The sequence below is a fragment of the Miscanthus floridulus genome, chromosome 7 (genome assembly GCF_019320115.1).
Source record: "Miscanthus floridulus cultivar M001 chromosome 7, ASM1932011v1, whole genome shotgun sequence".
Lineage (NCBI taxonomy): Eukaryota > Viridiplantae > Streptophyta > Magnoliopsida > Poales > Poaceae > Miscanthus > Miscanthus floridulus.
This window is the reverse complement of record NC_089586.1, coordinates 22,200,180-22,218,898: the sequence shown is the minus strand read 5'-3', so window position 1 is coordinate 22,218,898 and position 18,719 is coordinate 22,200,180. Positions and strand designations below refer to the sequence as shown.

At 49.0% G+C, this 18,719-nt stretch overlaps 1 long non-coding RNA gene and 1 other non-coding gene across 2 annotated transcripts; one reads left to right on the top strand and one right to left on the bottom strand.

The window, feature by feature from the left end:
• Window positions 1–748: 748 nt before the first annotated feature.
• Window positions 749–3,528, top strand: LOC136462808 (uncharacterized). Its single transcript, XR_010760815.1, has 3 exons — window positions 749–1,281; window positions 2,062–2,220; window positions 2,948–3,528. It is a non-coding gene; the product is annotated as an uncharacterized lncRNA (long non-coding RNA).
• On the bottom strand, window positions 2,976–3,068 carry LOC136468316 (small nucleolar RNA snoR35). Its single transcript, XR_010761823.1, has one exon. It is a non-coding gene; the product is annotated as a small nucleolar RNA snoR35 (small nucleolar RNA).
• Window positions 3,529–18,719: the final 15,191 nt, after the last annotated feature.

The window sequence follows — 18,719 nt, the reverse complement described above, 5'->3', positions numbered from 1 at the left end:
TCTCGTTTGTAACTCCACTATAGACTTCGAGCACCTGGGCTCAGGAATAAAGTCACCGACCGACCCCGACTAGACGTAGGGCACGTTGCCTGAACCAGTATAAATCCTATGTCATTGAGTGCTAGGCCACCTCCGATCATAACGTACAGCAAAACTACAAATATTTACTAGTTGGTCACTTTCTGCATGACCAGTAGTTATCTTGATTGATCTGGTTTGTCAGTCTTTAAATGGTGTGAGACAACTCTGATTTCCAACGGGTTCCATGTACCTAAGAATGACTAATAAAACATAAAAAGATGAATAAAATGTGAAGCTTGTAAAAAGATGAAAGAAAATAAAATTCGACTCACGTGAAATGACAAAATTGCACTTAGGCGATGTTTGGATGGATTGGATAGGGATAGGAATATATGGTTGGATATGGATAGGTAGGTTATGGACTGAGAAATAAGGTTCAAAAGCAATCCATCGTTTGGATAATGAGTTTGGGTTTGAGTTTCATGTGGGCCCCACATGTGGTAAAAAAAGAAAGGAACAAAAAAAAATACATAAACAGGTCTCATTCGGTTGGCAGAATTTTAGCTAAAACTGACTTAAAAATACTATTCTAACTGAATTATTGTAAGAGAAAAATACTGTGCAACTAAAAAAAGAAGTCATAACAATTCAGATAAGTCCAACGGGCCTTTTATCTCCCACACAGGTGTGCCGTCCTTATCCATCCTTCCACATCTCCACTCGCACGGAGTCCACGGACTCACCACCCGCCCGCCTGGTAAGCTGTGAGCACCGCGAGAGCAAGGCAGCGGCGGCTGCAGCGCATGCCAGACGACGATGGCTACGGCTCCGTGCTCTGGCATCGCGGCAATCAGCTATGGCTTCGGCAGCGAGGCGCATCTAAGGCGCGCGGCTTCGAGCTAGACCCATCCAAGACGAGTGGCGGCTCCGACGGCGCGGTGCATCCGAGGCGAGCGGCTTCTGCTCCGGTGGCACGGCACACGGCGGCCCGAGCGGCGACACCAGAAGCTTCAGCGCGCGTGGGGCAGCAGGCTGTAGCGGCTGTGGAGCGCGAGGAGGCTGCGGCGGCGCGTGGGGCCGCAGGGCGCACCAGCAGCAGGCCGCGATGGCGTGGGCGCTAACAGGCCGCGGTCGCAGGTGGCAGATGGCATCGACTGCCACGCCTACGCTCCCAGCGTCATCTATGTCAGTACTTCAACTTGTGCTGCCACAAGAAGGCGCAAGATGTTAGCCCAGATCAAATTCCCCCCAAAATTAATGGTAAGTGTTTCCGTATGCTTGTCAGCTTGTGTGGTACATATGCAGTTGATTTTTTTAAATCTTTGGCTAATTCTTGTCTGGAGAGATTTGAGAGCTCGGTGTCGAGCCTAAACATATCTTCAGTTTTATCCTTAAGTGTCAGATTGAAGCTTCTTCAGTTGGATTTCAATATGTATTGTTGACTACAAAGAAAATTATTTCTTTTACCTCCCACTACCAAATATGTAAAAAACACAGATTTGTATATGTGACCGCACAAATGATTAAGAACATTCAATAGCCTGCTGTGCTGTTTTTTTGCAGTTTGGAATTTAGGCGATACCATCCAAATTCTAAGTTTTTTCACTCTCTCCATCATATTAATTTTTAGCCGCTTGCATGGAGTATTAAATGTAGGTAAAAAAAATAACTAATTACACAGTTTAATTGAAAATCACGAAATGAATCTTTTGAGCCTAGCTAATCCACAATTGAACAATATTTATTAAATAAGACAAAAGTGATACTATTTATCAGGTTGAAAAAAAGTTACAATCTAAACATGGCCTTAAGGTTAGCACACCGTCCATTTCATTTGCTTTTATTGTTGTTTTGGTCATCATCCCAACACTTCAACGGGAATAAAGTCTGTGCAACTAATTCCAACAGGACCCATGTATGGAGAAAGATACTATGAAATGGGGATTATATGTACTGTGAACTGAACGTGAAAGATACTATGAAATGAGCATTATATGTACCATATGCTAATCCGGGCAATGATTTTCTATTTTTTCATAGGCTTGCATCTATACATGAGACATCAATATTGAAAACTGCTACCTTCGGTTTCACCCTACTAATCCTATACATGGATTTCCTTATGGCGTTCCTGCGACCACTCCTCACTGGAAGTAATAGGTACGCGTTCCTGCGACCACTCCTCACTGGAAGTAATAGGTACATCTTTGTTCCTCTGTTGGTGGCTCCTTTGTCAGATGTTTTTCTATAGTTTCTTCATCGCACCACTGACATGTGCTTTTGCAGCAGCTTTAATTACGTCATCACCCTTACTAAATTAATATGGTTATGCATTTCGTCTTTTTTCTATTCAGTAAACAATCATAGTCTAGTTTCTTAGATCAGGGCCTCGTTTAGATTGCGAAAAAATTTCAACCTGATGAATAGTACCACTTTCGTCTTATTTGATAAATATTGTCCAATTGTGGACCAACTAGGCTCAAAAGATTCATCTCGTGATTTTCAACTAAACTGTGTAATTAGTTATTTTTTTTACCTACATTTAATACTCCATGCAAACGGTTAAAAATTGATGTGATGGAGAGAGAGTAAAAAAACTTGGAATTTGAATGGCATCTAAACAAGGCCCAGTTGTATGTTATCAGTTATGAGTGGCGGCTCCTATAGCCTCTCCTTTTGTAGACATGCTAATTTTTTTTGTTATCTGTTTAGTTCTGTCACATTAAAAATACATAAAAATGTTGCTGAACAGAAAACAAACATGCCTTGTTTTCTCTTATTTATTTGATAGTTGATGCTCGATTGATTAATGTAATAGCATTGTTGTTCAAGCTATTCAACCTCTTGCATCCTTGTATGTACAAATGCATATTAAAGTGTCAATTATATATTCTGACGGATGAACTCATTTTCATCACTTTTGTAGTTAAACATTAGTGGGGCCACCTCAAACCTTAGAGATTCAACAGGAAGACCATTTACATCATCCTTTTCCGATCAATCTGGAAGATATGTTACTGTCGGTGTTTCGAATAAACATCAACTAATAAATTTATATTTGTTGTGCATTAGACCTGGATGGTGTGCTAAACGACACAAGGTTTATACTGGTTCAGGCAGAATGTCCCTACGTCCAGTTTGCTGTTGCTCGTGTTATTAGCACCGAAAAAGGTTCGTAATAGGGGTACAAACGGCCGAGAGAGGGACAGGTCCCAAGTCTTTGATGGAAAGGTCGAAAGGATATCAAGAGCTCGGTTGCGGCTTGGCTGTGTGTTATGTGATATGTTGTGTGTGAAATTGATCCGTCCCCTTAGTGGGGTGCCATGTCCTTCCTTTTATAGACCCCTATCAGACTCCTTTTGTGGAAACCCTGATGAGCAAAATTGAAGATATGGTTCTCCCCGAGAGGGGGTAGTTAGTCGAATGAGTCTGATGGACATTTATCTGTAATCTGTGGACAAGTGTCGGTACTTTCATTTTTTGAAAACAAATTCACAACTTTGTTTCGTTAAACAAATTTGCAATTTCGTTTCGTTTGATTGAATTTGCTTTCTTCCCTTTTTGCATTCGAAAAAAGGTGCTCACGCAATCCGACCCTACCATTTGTTAAGGCCATAGGGCCCGAGGTGTATAAGAGAGGAATTTCGATTATGCTAGTGCGCAAAGTTACCATAGCCGTCGGGGCGTGGGTTTTTTGCAGTCTTACCAGGCATGCTTGGTTATTTGTTCCCACAAACCTTGTCGCTAACCTTATCATGAGGAAGAGGTCCAACACAGTGACTATTTCGAAAAAAAGGAGGTATTTATACCTTTATCAGCCCCGAGTGAGGTTCGATCCCTTGTGGTTGCAGGGGTCAGATGTCACTGGAGACCGAAGAGAGGATATCGGAACTACTCTTGTATTCGCACGTACCCCTTCCTTAGAATTTTAGCTATCGTTCTGCGACCGTGCGTTCGGTCTCGTTGCAAGACCGGCCTTCCCCGAGCCCCCGTGCGTGGAGGGGATTCAGTCAAGGGTCGACTCATTTTTGTGACTGTCATCCCGTCCGCGGTTGTCGCAACTAGAGGGGTTGAGGTGACGTCACTTGCCTCAATGGCTCGAGTGACGCGCTTTATGAGCTCGCTAACGGAGATGTTTGAACAGAATCTGGTCCCGTCACTCATGACAGGGTCGACAAAGCCCTTGGGTGGCATTCCGTTGTTCCTTAACCCGCCTTCCAATAGATTCTCCCTCAATGGGGATTCTATGGTCTCGGCTAGAGGCTAGATTGAACTAGAAGGTTGAGATGACCCTATCCGCCTCTATGCGGGTTGGGCGAAGGCCGCTGAGGCTCATCTGTGTTTCCTTCCCTGACTTTTGTTCGACATGAGGCGGCTTTGGGCCCTTCGTGGGCCAGCCTTCGAACCTCGGTCTCTCGATCTAGGATCGGTCAGCTCGAGCCCCTAAGCCCCTTTGGGTCTGATAGGGGTCGGTCGTGTTTCACGCGTCACCTCATCCTCGGTTTCCGTAACCGGAGGGGCTGAGCTAACGACACTTGCCTCGATGACTCGAGTGTCGCGCTCAATGAGCTCGCTAACGGGCATGTTCATGTGGAATTTGGATCCGTCATCCGCTGACGGGGTCGGCATAGCCCTCATGTGGCATCCCACTACTTCTTAACCCGCCTCCCGATAGATGCCCGAGCCGTTCGATAGGCTCGGGTGGCCCGTTGGCCTCTCCTCGATGGAGATTCTGTGGGTTTGGCTCGAGGTTAGAATCAAACGAGAAAGGTCGAGATGTCTCTGTCCACTTTCGAGCGGGGTCGGGCAAGGCCGCTGGGGCTCATCTCGGTTTTTCTTCCCTGGCTCTGTTTGACATGAGGCGGCATCAAGCCCATCGTGGGCCGACCTTCGAACCTCAGTCAGTTGTCGCTCATATCAAATCAGACGACTACCGCTTCATGACGCGATGCGAAGCATTGAGATGCGGCGATTGCATATGCAACGCTTGGATATATATGGAATGAATGTACAATATAATGGAAACAAAAGTGAGGGTCGGTGATGTTACCTCGGTGGCATGAGTGATGGGAACCTCTTACCAAATATGTCCGTGCGGGGTTTGGGTCCGACATTTGCGACAGGGCCGACGTAACCTACAGGAGCATCACAATTTTTCGTTTCTTTCTCTTGGCAGCGATCCGAGCCATTTGATTGACTTGGGCGACCTGATAGTTTCTCCTTGAAGGAGATTTCATAGGCGGACCCCTCCGAACCCTTCTCGAGAATGCGGATGCTAAAGCTTGGGATGTGGGGAACTGTGAATTCGATTATGCTGGTGAACAAAAATGCCATAGCCGCTGGGGCATAGGGTCTAGCGGTTCGTCTAGTTCTACTCAGTTTACACCCGCACATCGTGCCTCTAGTTTTTAAATGTAAGGAGGGGTCGGGCAAAGAGAATGTCTAAACGAGTAGACACTCTCGGCAGCCTGCGAGCGATGTCCGCGCCCATGTCGTTGCTGGGGTCAGAGGCTCGGTAGTAAAATTGACACGCAAAGTAAGTAAACAAAGCTGCTTATCTTTCGGCGGTCGTTCGTTCGGCGTCCGCCTAGGCTGTCCGATTGGCCCAGGAGGCCCGTTGGGCTTTCCTTGATGGAGGTTCCATCGTTGGGTCCTTCTAGGTCCTGCCTAGGGAAGCGGAGAGCCACCGGTATGCGGGTGCGCCTTGTTTTTCATGCCCGACATGCGGTAGTGGTGGGCCATGCCCATGCCACGTCTTGTTTGACTAGGCGTCGTCTCATTGAGTAGGGCGTGTCTCATCAGTCCAAACGTGTCCCCTCGAATTCCCATCGACATCGAATTCCCATCTGCATTGAATAGGGGAAGGGAGAGGGTTTTTTGTCCCAACCTTTTGCCTTTCTTCAACTGCTGCGTCTCCTCCTTAAATAGGGGGAGGGAGGAGGTTCTCGTTCCATTCCTCCGCCTATTCTTGTGTTGCTACCTTTCCTCCTTTCTCCTTCTCGCCGAGCGCCATTCGCATGTCGTGGCGGTTCCTAAGTGAGAGAGCGTAATGCGAGGGAGAGGAGAAGTCACAGATCCATTCGTGAATCTGGAGTATGATGTCGAGCTGGAGGTCATCCAACGTAGATGAGATGGTGCTGCCCGCCTTCGCCGAGATGGGGCCGCTTCCACCGAAGGAGGAGGCGCACTGGAGGGTGCTGAGCATCGTTGGCTTTGTCGTCGTCCGTGAGGCCTTTGTCGGGATGGAGCCGTATGGGGACCTCTTCCGGTGAGTCTTCTCCTAGCGAGCCTTGTCGGTGGGGAAGTCGCCTAGGACTGCGTCGATGGGGGGCTTCGCCCTTGTAGCCGCTCCGATTGGCCAGTTCATGAAGTTTGATGAAATGTCAGAGACATCCATCAGCCATGGCGGCCATTCTTTGGCGGGTAGTGCCCCCTGTCCAGGTTCCATTATCAGGGTTGCGGCTGATCACGATGGTGTAGTCCCTGGATGCCCTAGTGAAGACACCATGGTCACCGACGTGGTGCTCGACGTTGTAGACGACGACGTCCTCAAGGATCCCGCGGAGCGGTAGGACATTGCCAATGGAGAGCGTGGCACGGCGATCGTAGTAGTATTTAGAGTAGAACTGATTAGAAAATATAATCGTTTAAGTTGTAGGGGAGCCCCCGTGGGAACAATTTTTGTATTGATGAATACATCAGTGTCTTTTTATGATGAAATCACTTTGTAAGCGATGAATTTGTGAAAAAATGAACAAGTTATCAAATTTCATTATGGCAAACAGTTTTTTAGCTCTTCTCCCTCTTTTTGCAAAAGAGGTTCAGCGCCTTCCGACCCTTCCCATAGTTAAGGTCGCAAAAAACTCATAGTGCGTGTGAGCCAATTCTGATCATGCTGGTGAGCAAAGAGACCATAGCCGCTGGGGCATGGGTTTCCCGCAGTCCTATCAGTTATACTCAGAGTTTGTTCCCAAAATCCTAGTCCTTAGGACTTACCATGAGAAAAGAGGGAAAACAAAGAGAATGTTTGTAAGATAAACATACTCATACCAGCCCCCGAGTGAGGTCCAACCCCTCGCACTTGCAGGGGTCGGATGTCATGAAAGATTAGGGATTTTGATGACAAAACTGATAAGAGAAAGTATGTGTTTATTTAGGGGTAAAAACGACATAGCTGCTCAATGTTCCAGGCGTTGGTGAAGACCTCATCGTCGATGGTTTTCAACTTATAGGCGCCTGGTCGGAGTACTTCTGCGACGACGTATGACCCCTCCCAGGGCGGGGAGATCTTGTGGCAGTCCTTGTTGCTCTGCACGAGGCGGAGAACTAGGTCCCCGATGTTGAAGGCTCGGTCCCACACCCGTCGGCTGTGGTACCACCGCAACGCCTGCTAGTACTTGGCTGAGCGGAGGAGGGCGACGTCGCGAGCTTCATCTAGCTGGTCCATGGCGTCTTCGTGGGATGCCTCGGCTCCCTGTTCGTCGTATGCTCTGATTCTTGGCGCTCCATAGTCGAGGTCAGTTGGGAGGATGGCCTTGGAACCGTAGACCATGAAGAAAGGCGTGTAGCCAATGGCTCGACTAGGGGTTGTCCTTAGGCTCTAGAGCACCGTGGGGACTTTGGCGACCCAGCGTGTGCCAAATTTGTTCAACCAGTTGAAGATCCTAGGCTTGAGCCCCTATAGGAGCATGTTGTTTGTGCGCTTGACTTGCCCATTCGTTTGGGGGTGCACGATGGCAGCCCAATCGATCCAGATGTGGTTTTTTATCGCAGAATCGAAGGAACTTCTTGCCGGTGAGCTGTGTGCCGTTGTCTATAATGATGGAGTTTGGTACTCCAAAGCGATGGATGATGTCGAGGAAGAACAGCACATCTTACTCAGATTTGATCACGGAGATTGGTCGAGCTTCTATCCACTTTGTAAACTTGTCTATGGTGACAAGCAAGTGGGTGTAGCCCTAGGTGCTTTCTTCAGAGGCCTAACCAGATCGAGCCCCCAGACCACGAAGGGCCATGTGATGGGGATCATCTGGAGTGCCTGGGTCGGAAGGTGAGTTTGTCGAGCGTAATACTAACACCCTTCGTAGGTGCGCATGATCTGCTCAACTTCGGCTACTACAGTGGGCCAGTAGAAGCCCTATCGGAATGCGTTTCCAACCAAGGTTCTAGGCGCAGTGTGGTGACCGTAGACCCCACCATGCATATTGCTCAGCAAACGCTTCCCTTGTTCATTGGGGATGTAGTGCTGCAGGATCCCGGTGTGGCTTCACTTGTAGAGTTTGCCCTCCACAAGAACAAAGGACTTGGTGTGACGTGCGAGCCGTCAAGCTTTTGTCTTGTCCATCGACAGTGTGTCATAGAGGAGATAGTCGAGGTAGAGAGTTCTCCAGTCGATCAGAGGGTCAGGCTCTATTACTGGATCTTGTTCAATTCCATAACCTTGGGCCTGGATGGAGCCATCGATGGGTTAACCCCCGAGGTTGGATCGGGCGGACCGTGGTGGGCCTGCTCTGACCCTTTGTAGCGCACTAAGGGCTTGTGTTGGTCGCTGGCGAAGACACCTATTGGCATCGGCTCTCGGCCGGATGCTGCCTTCGCCAGCGTGTCGGCCGTCTCATTGAGGCGTCTTGGGATGTGATCGAGTTCAAGGCTGTCGAATTTGTCTTCCAGCCGTCGAACTTCTTGGCAGTACGTAGCCATTTTGGCATTGTGATAGCTTGACTCCTTTATGACTTGGTTGACGACCAGCTAGGAGTTGCCTCGGATGTCGAGGCATCGGATGCCCAACTCGATGGCAATACGTAGGCCGTTGATGAGCGCTTCATACTCGGCCACATTATTGGATGAGGAAAAAATGGAGACAGACCATGTACCTCATGCATACCTCGAGGGGTGATACAAAGACCAGCCCTATGCTGGCGCCCTTCTTCATCAGTGCTCTGTCAAAGTATATCGTCCAGTACTCTTGATCGATGATCGCCGGTGGTGTTTGGACCTTGGTCCATTCCGCGATAAAGTCAGCCAACACCTAGGACTTGATCGTAGTTCGGGAGGCATACGTAATGCCCTAATCCATCAACTCGAGTGCCCACTTTGCGGTTCTTCCCATGGCATCTTGGCTTTGGATGACCTTGTCGAGGGGGAACGACGTCACGACTATCACTGGGTGTGACTCGAAGTAGTGGCGTAGCTTCCTCTTGGTGATGAGGACGGCGTACATGAGCTTCTGGATTTGGGAGTAGCGGGTCTTCGGTCGGATAGTACCTTGCTGATGAAGTACACAGGGTGCTGCACCTTGAGGGCGCTGCACCTTGAGGGCATGCCCCTCTTCCTCCCGCTCCACTACTAGGGCGGCGCTGACCACTTGCATGGTGGCCACTATGTATAGCAGAAGGGACTCTCCATTGGTTGGAGGAACCGAGATTGGGGTCCTTGTCAAAAGCAGTTTGACCATGTCAAGTGTCTCCTGGGCCTCGGATGTCCACTCAAAGCGGTCGGCTTTCTTCAAGAGCCAATAGAGGGGGACACCTCGTTCACCGAGGCACGAGATGAATTGGCAGAGTGCGGCGAGGCACCCTGTGACTCGCTGAACCCCCTTTATGTTCTAAATTGGGCCCATCCTTATGATGGCTGAGATTTTCTCTAGGTTGGCTTCGATGCCACGCTCAGAGACCCCTCAGAACCCTGAAAACACACTTCTCGGGATCGAGTTTGATGCCATTTGCATGGAGTTTCGCAAAGGTCCGCTCAAGATCGGCAACGAGGTGGTCAGTCCATTTGAACTTAACCACGATGTCATCAACGTTGCCCTCAATGGTCCGCCTGATGAGGACCCTAAAGCATTTGAGCATACAACACTAGTACGTAGCCCCAGCGTTCTTCAGACCGAACGACATTGAGACATAGTAGAACGATCCGAAGGGGGTGATAAAAGATGTCATGAGCTGATCGGACTTTTTTATCACGATTTGATGGTACTCGGAGTATGCATCAAGGAAGCATAGGGTTTTGCACCCCGAGGTAGAGTCGACTATTTGGTCTATGCGCGGCAAAGGAAACGGATCCTTTGGGCATGCCTTGTTGAGACCTATATAGTCAACACACATCCTCCATTTCCCGCTCTTCCTTCGTACAAGGACGGGGTTGGCTAACCACTCTAGGTGGTATACTTCCTTGATGAACCCGACTGCTGAGAGTTTTCCTATCTCTTCACCGATGGCTCTATGTTTCTCCTCGTCAAAGCGACATAGGCGTTGCTTTACCGGCTTAGAGCCTGGGTGGATCTTCAAGGTATGCTCAGCGACCTCCCTCAGAATGTCTAGCGTATCTGAGGGTTTCCACACAAAGATGTCTTTGTTGCCCCGAAGAAAGTTGACGAGCGCACTTTCCTGTTCGGAGGAAAGCATGGTACCAATGTGCACCGTTTTACCCTCGGTGCTCCTGAGGTCTATGAGGACTTCTTTAGAGCTCTCACCTACTCGAACGACTCGGTCGGCTTCTTGGCGTCGGGTGCTTCTTCGGTGTCCTCCTTGAGGGCGGCGAGCTCCCTGGAGGCAACAATTGCTACGGCGTGACCGCAGCACTCGACCTCGCACTCATAGGTATGCTGGAAGGAGGTGCCGACGGTGATGACCCCGCGGGGGGCCAATATTTTTAGCTTGAGGTATGTATAGTTGGGGACGGCTGAAAGCTCTAGTTTGGTTTTGGTGAATTGATGAAACCCTAAGTGCTAACCTAGTTTATCAAAGTGATCATGACATAGATAGCACACTTCAAGTAGAAGAAGCTAATGAAGATCATAGCATAACAATGGTGATGGCATGGCGATGATCAAGGGCTTAAACTTGAAATAAAGAAAGAGAAAAACAAAAAGCTCAAGGCAAAGGTATAAACCATAGGAGCTATTTTGTTTTAAGTGATCAAGACACTTAGAGAGTGTGATCACATTTAGGTTTGATAGCCGTACTATTAAGAGGGGTGAAACTCGTATCGGAATACGGTTATCAAAGTGCCACTAGATGCTCTAACTCATTGCATATGCATTTAGGATCTAGTGGAGTGCTAACACCCTTAAAAATATTTGTGAAAATATGCTAACACATGTGCACAAGGTGTTTGCAGGGTTGAGATGGGTTTGGGTCCCTCTCTTGGTGGGATTCGGTGCTTTTGGAAAAATGAAATGTCTATTTTCTATTGCGCCGGATGCAAAATTCTTGGTGGTTGGCACATCTGAGTAAGGGTGAAGAAGTTAGAGTTGAAATTGAGTTGGTCGAAATGATGTTGGCGTCGGTCTACTGACCGGACGTTGGGTCACTCAGCGACCGGACGCTGAAAGGCTGCGTCCGGTCGAGCTGTCAGACGGCACAGTCGCTAGGGTTGAGCACCGGACGCTGGTCTGCGTCCGGTCAAGGTGGACCGGACGCGTTCGGTCGAAAAAACATGCCTCGGGGAGCTTACTGGAAACGATCGGACGCTGGGGCTTCAGCGTCCGGTCAGTTTTGACCGGAGCGTCCGGTCAATCTCGTAGCCGTTGGAATCTAACGAACTGTGTTTGAAGCTGGTGATGCGTGGCGTCTATCGGGCGACCGGACGCTGAGGGCCAACGTCCGGTCAGTATGACCGGAGCGTCCGGTCAGAGCGCGTTTTGCCCAGTGAAGGGGTATAATGACTCTATTTGATGGGGGCTCTATTTATAGCCCCATGGCCGGCTCAAGGGACAACTCTTGCACATTTTCATTGACATAACAACCTTGTGAGCTTAGCCAAAGCCCTCCCACTCATCTCCATCATTGATCCATCATCATTGTGAGATTGGGAGAGAATCCAAGTGCATTGCTTGAGTGATTGCATCTAGAGGCACTTGGTATTCGCGTTGCGCTGCGGATTTCGCTTGTTTCTCTTGGTGGTTGCCACCACCTAGACGGTTGGAGCAGCGGTGGAGGATCGGCACGAGTTGGTGATTGTTCGTGGCCATCTCCAGTAATTGTAAGGGGAGTTGTACCTTCCCCGGCGGAGTGCCGAAAGGTAACTCTAGTAAATTGCTCGTGTCATTGAGTTACCTCACTTGTGGGTCGGTTCTTGCGATGTCCTATCGTGTGGACGAGGTTTGTGAAACATCTCTTAGCCGCCGAACCACCAAGTGTTGGTCGACACAACGGAGACGTAGCGTGTTGGCAAGCACGTGAACCTCGGGAGAAAATCGATTGTCTCTTGTCTTTGGCATTCTTCCGGTGATTGGCTATATATTCATCTTGTGATTGGTTCATCCCCTACACGTCGGTATAATCACTCTACTCACTTATTTACATTCTTGCAAACTAGTTGATACAAGCTCTTTAGTGTAATTAGAATTGAGAGCTTACTTTATTATTTATATTCATCTAGTTGAGCTCTTTAGAGTAGCAAGGTTGAGAGCTCTTAGTGAGTAATTACATAGCAAGTTTGCGTGCCTAAGTAATCATTGCAACTAGAATTGTTGGATAGGTGGCTTGCAACCCTTGTAGAGCTAGAGCAAGTTTGCATTACGCTATTTGTCATACTAATCAAATTGCTCTAGTTGATTTGTAGATTTTTAAATAGGCTATTCACCCCCCTCTAGCCATATTAGGACCTTTCAATGGCCATGAACTTCTCGTAGCATGGATGTCACAGGATGGTGTGGAAGGTTCCGGGGAACCCAACCACCTCGAAGGTGAGGGTTTTAGTCCTATAATTGAACTGATCCTCAAAGGTAACAGGCAGATCGATCTGCCCAAGTGGCATGGCCTGCTTCCTGGGCACGATGCCGTGGAAAGGTGCTTGGGTTGGGTGGAGGCGCATCTGGTCGATGCCCATCTTGTCGAGCATCTTGGCATACATGATGTTGAGGTCGCTGCCTCCATTCATCAATACTTTGGTGAGTCGCTTCGGGTCGATGATTGGGTCATCCATGAGCAGATATCTCCCTGGGTGCAGGACGCTATCCGGATGGTCAGTCCGATCGAAGATTATGGCAGACTCTAACCACCGGAGGAAGGGAGGTGTGGCTGGTTCGGCCATGTAGACCTCTCAGCGTGCGACCTTCTGACGATGTTTGGAGTCGTAGGCTGCTGATCCTCCAAAGATCATAAGGCAGCCGTCTGACATCGGAAAGCCATCGTCCTTCTCAGTGTCGTCCGCTATGGGGGCAGGGTCCTTTTCATGCTCCCCTTTGTTGGAGCCTCAAGACAAGAACCGCCGCATGAGGCTGCAGTCCTTGAGTAGATGCTTAACAGGGAAGGCATAGTTCGGGCACGACCCCTCGAGTAATTTCTCGAAGTGGTTCGGAGTGCGCTCCGTGGGCTTCCGACCACCCTTGCGGTCAGCAGCAGCCAAGAGCGAGTCCTCACGCCATTACTTCTTGTTCTTCCTTTTGGTGGAACGATTGGAGGTGCCTTCGCTGGCGCCCTCGTCCCGCCTTGCCTTGTCGTTGAGATGATCAAAGATTGCTCCGACCGCCTCCTCTCCTAAGGTATGGCTGGTGGCGATGTCTAGGAGTTCCTTGGTGGTTCATGGGCCCTTGCGTCCCAGCTTATGAACCAAAGACTCACAGGTAGTCCTGGATAGGAAGGCTCCTATAACATCGGCGTCGGCGACGCTAGGGAGCTCATTGCACTGCTAGGAGAAGCGTCGGATGTACCCATGAAGGGTCTCACCAGCCTTCAGACGACAGTTCTTGAGGTCCCATGGGTTCCTAGGGCGCTTGTAAGGGCCCTAGAAGTTCCCCATAAAGATCTCCTTTAGATCCGCCCAACTCTAGATCGTGTTGGACGGCAGGTGTTCCAACCACGCTCGTACTGAATCGGCTAAGAACAGTGGAAGGTTGCGGATAATGAAGTCATCATTATTCGCACCACCGGCTTGGCAGGCAAGCCAATAGTCTTCGAGCCATAATCTGGGGTTTGTTTCCCCAAAGTACTTTAGGATAGTGGTTGGTGGCCTGTACCTCGGTGGGAAGACAGCGTTGAGGATGTGTCGGCTGAAGGCCTGAGGGCCCAGCAGGCCAGGGCTCGGGCTCCGGTCCTCGTCACTGTCATAGCGTCCATCGCGACAAGGATGATAGCTACAGCGGGCTCCTTCTCTTGGATCGTCGTAGGTACGTCTACGGGCATCGAGGGTGCTGCGTGCGTCGCGGCTGCGGTCGAGGCTCTGATGCACCGGGGCCGCAGTGCGCTGCCTACCACCTTGTGGTGCCTGGTGGAATGATGAGTCCCTAGCGGGGCACGTCGAGGTTGTGCACTGGCTGGCATCGAGCTTGCGTCATCGAGACAATGAGCTCTCTCCCTGCTGCGCCGCCGCACGCTCGAGTGGCGTGCGAATCTCACGGTGGGCCTGATGATCCTCGGGCGTCACGGCCTTTGGAAGGCCATGGAGCAAAGCCATCGTGGCGGTGATGTTCTGGCTCGTCCGGGTGAAGCGAGGAAGGGCTTCATCGTCGGTGATGATCCTTTAGTTTACATCATGGGCCATGGTGCGTGCGCGCCCACTGTCTCCTCGTGCTCGATCTCCCGATCGAGCTCCATGCATTCCTGCACGAGCTGGAGTCTTGCCTCCTCGATCTCCCATTGTTAGGCTTTTAGCTGCTCCACCCCATGCGAGGTGGGGCCGTTGTCTCCCCTTCAGTTTTGTCGCCAAGGTTGCCCACCGGGGTAGCCACCTCCGTGGGACGATTTCGACGTGTCCCTCGAGGGTACCCATCATGAAGTATTCTCGAGAGAGGTGATGGCTCCTCTTGCTGGAGTTAGAGCTAGAGGACGACCCCGGCCCCTCTGTGAGGAGGTTGTGGAGGTATTCTGTGACGTGTTCGATCACCCCCATGAACTCATTATTCGCGGGCGGCAAGACCATGAGTCATGCCATAAGGTGGCTAACGGTCGCCTGAAAGCTCTAGTTTGGTTTTGGTTAATTGATGAAACCCTAAGTGCTAACCTAGTTTATCAAAGTGATTATGAGATAGGTAGCACTACTCCAAGTGATGAAGCAATGACGAAGATCATGACGATGGTGATGGCATGGTGATGATCAAATGCTTGAACTTGAAAAGAAGAAAGAGAAAAACAAAAGGCTCAAGGCAAAGGTATAAATAGTAGGAGCCATTTTGTTTCGGTGATCAAGACACTTAGCGAGTGTGATCACATTTAGGTTAGATAGCCGTACTATTAAGAGGGGTGAAACTCATATTGAAATACGGTTATCAAAGTGCCACTAGATGCTCTAACTCATTGCATATGCATTTAGGATCTAGTGGAGTGCTAACACCCTTGAAAATGTTTGTAAAAATATGCCAACACATGTGCATAAGATGATACACTTGGTGGTTGGCACATTTGAGCAAGGGTTAGAAACTTCACCGATGGAGTGTCCTATACAGAAAAGATAGGGGTTCACAGAGTGACCGAACGCTGGTGGAGCAGTGACCAGACACTGGGTTTAGAGTCCGGTCAGTAGCAGCAGTGAGCACGCGTCTCAGTCTTGTGACCGGACGCTGGCGTGAAGAGTGATCGGACGCTGGCAGGGTGCGTCGGGTTAGTACTGATGTACGCTGACATGAGGCGCACAGAGGAAACATTGAGTGATCGGACGTTGGGTGTGTCCGGTCGAGCATGACCAGACGCGTCCGGTCGTGAAATTTCATATTTGGAACCTTACTGGAAACGGCCGAACGCTGGGGTCATGCGTCCGGTCACTTTCTAACTGACGCGCCCGGTTATCACTTGACCGTTGAAATCGGACGATCGGCGTTTGAAGCCGATGACACGTGGCAAGCATCGGGTGACCGAACGCTAGGGTCCTAAAGGGTCGAGATGGCAGAGTAGAGGGGGGTGAATAGTCTTTTCTAAAATTAATCGCGTTGGCTAACCAAAACAAGTGCAGAATTATAACTATCAGTCTAGCCAAGACTACACCCCTCTATCTATGTTCTATAGCACCTTCCAAAGATACTAATCAAGCAACAAAGGTGCCGGGCTAGCTAGAGCTCACCTAACCAATGCTAGGAGCAAGGTCACACAAACCTATGCCTCTAGTACTTTAAGCAACAAGGGAGCTCCTACACATGCTAGTAAGCAAAAGCACAAAGCCAACTAAGCTCACTAGCAATGCGCAATAACAAGGCAACCAATGCTAAATTAGAGAGCACAAATACTTAGCTACACAAACTAAGCAATATGACTAATAAGGTTACACAAACCAAATTAGCCACGCACGGGAGCTACTTCTATGCAACACAAGCAAGAAGGTAACTAGTAAGCTACACAAGCTAACTAATTACAAGAGCAACAACACAAGCTTAATGTATATGAAAATAATCGCAAGCTTGTGTAACAGGGATGCAAACCAACGGGAAGAACAAGGTTGACACGATGATTTTTATCCCAAGGTTCACGTGTTTGCCAACACGCTAGTCCCCGTTGTGTCGACCGCTCACTTGGTGGTTCAGCGGCTAATTGGCATCACCCGCCAAGCCCGCACATCGGGCGCCGCAAGAACCTACCCCAAAGGTGAGGGTAGCTCAATGACACGCTTTACTAAAATTGCTCTTCGTAACTCCCGTGGGGCGAGCACAATGCCCCTCACAAGCTCTTCTCCGAAGCTCCGCACAAACTTTTTGTGGGCTTCAACGGAGACCACCACCAAGCCATCTAGGAGGTGGCAACCTCCAAGAGTAACAAGCATCATCGCCTTGCAACTCGATCACCTAGTGCCACTCGATATAACCTCACGATGCAATCGTACTAGAATCGCTCACTCACACAATCGAATGATCACTATCAAGTATGTGTGAGATGGAGGGCTCCCAAGCACTCTCAAGCATGGACACAAAGTCCCCCAAGGTGCTCAACTCAAGCCATGGCCGAAGTCCACTTCTATTTATAGCCCCAAGGGCTAAACTAGCCATTACCCCTTCACTGGGCAACTGTCGGGTCGACCGGACGCTCCGGTCGGGTCGCCCGGACGCTGGACCTCAGCGTCCGGTCGCCCGATGACAGCCACGTGTCACCTGCGTTCAACGGCATTCTTCCGATCTCACCGGTCATCTTCTGACCGGATGCAGCAGCTTCAACTGACCGAACGCTAGACCCCAGCGTCCAGTCGTTTACAGTAAGGTACCGACCTTGACCGAACGCGTCCGATCGCACATGATCGGATGTAGCCCAGCGTCCGGTCATACTTCAGCTCCTGCATCACCATGCGTTAGCCTGACCGGACGCGCCCTGCCAACGTCCGGTCACTTCCAGTGCCAGCGTCCGATGCACTCAGTGAGACTTTGTCTTTTCTGTGTAGGGCGCCGGTGGAGTTTCTTCACCAAGTTGATCCACATCAACACCAACTCCATCTCCTTTGTAAATGTGCCAACACCACCAAGTGTACACCACCATGTGTATGTGTGTTAGCTTTTCATAAGCATTTCCCAAAGGATGTTAGCCACTCAACTTGCCACGCCACTCGATCCTAGCGACGATGCAAAGTTAGATCACTCGAGTGGCACTAGATGACCGATATGCAAACAAGTTTGCTCCTCTTGATAGTATGGCCATCTATCCTAAATCCGGTCATAAACTTCTCTACACATCTATGACCGGTGAAATGAAATGCCCTAGGTTATACCTTTGCCTTGCGCATTCCATTCCATCTCCTCCAACGTTGATGCAACACATGCACCAACACGATCAACAATGATATGATCCACTTCATATGATCACGTGATCATATTGGTTCATCGATCTTGACTTTACTTGCTTTTCACCGTTGCCTTCATCCATCGACGCCAAGTCTTGCTTAAGCTTCACCGCCACGCGGTCCATCACTCCAAAGCCTTCAACTTGCCCTTCACGCTTGCAATCGGTCCATCAAGCCAAGTCTTGTCTTGATCTTCTCCACCTTGATCACATGACTCAATGTCATGTCTCATGTGCAATGAGCTTCTTCATCATCACATATGTGAGCATTGCAACATCTCCAAGCCATTTTCATCTTCATGGCATATGTTGCTCACACACATGTATCTGTGGACTAATTACCTGTGTATCTCACATAAACACAATTAGTGCACCTAGGTTGTCACTTAATTACCAAAACCACACAAGGACCTTTCAATCTCCTCCTTTTTGATAATTGATGACAACTCTACAAAGATATGGAAATTAAGCTCTTTTGGATTCATGTTGCTTGCCCAAGCAATTTTACCATGTGAAAATAATTTTGGACAAGTACCACAAACCCGAAATGGTAGTATTAGCTCCCTCTACATATGTGCTAGAGTATTTAATTTGAAGCTTGCACATATGCATAGATTGAAATTGTGGGAGAGTAATTACTACCGAATGATGCTAAGGTGTATAGAATAAACCTTTGAAGTGTGATACCAATCGGAGTTGCACCTTTAATTTCATTCTTAGCACCATGGTTAGCTAGATGTCACTTGGAAATAAAATCACTAGATACCTCGTGAGATCAACATTAAAAACAAGGTACTAGCATTACTTGTAAAGCATACCAAGTGTCTAGCTATCATCCTATGTGTGCTAGTTATCAAATCATCATTCAAGTTCTACAACTAGCATACACTACACAAGCATGCATATTTGAATTTGAAAACTTATGCAATGCAAGCAAGCAAGCACATGAATATGCACATATCAAATGCAATCAATCAAAGTTTATGAGCTTGCTTCCCCTAC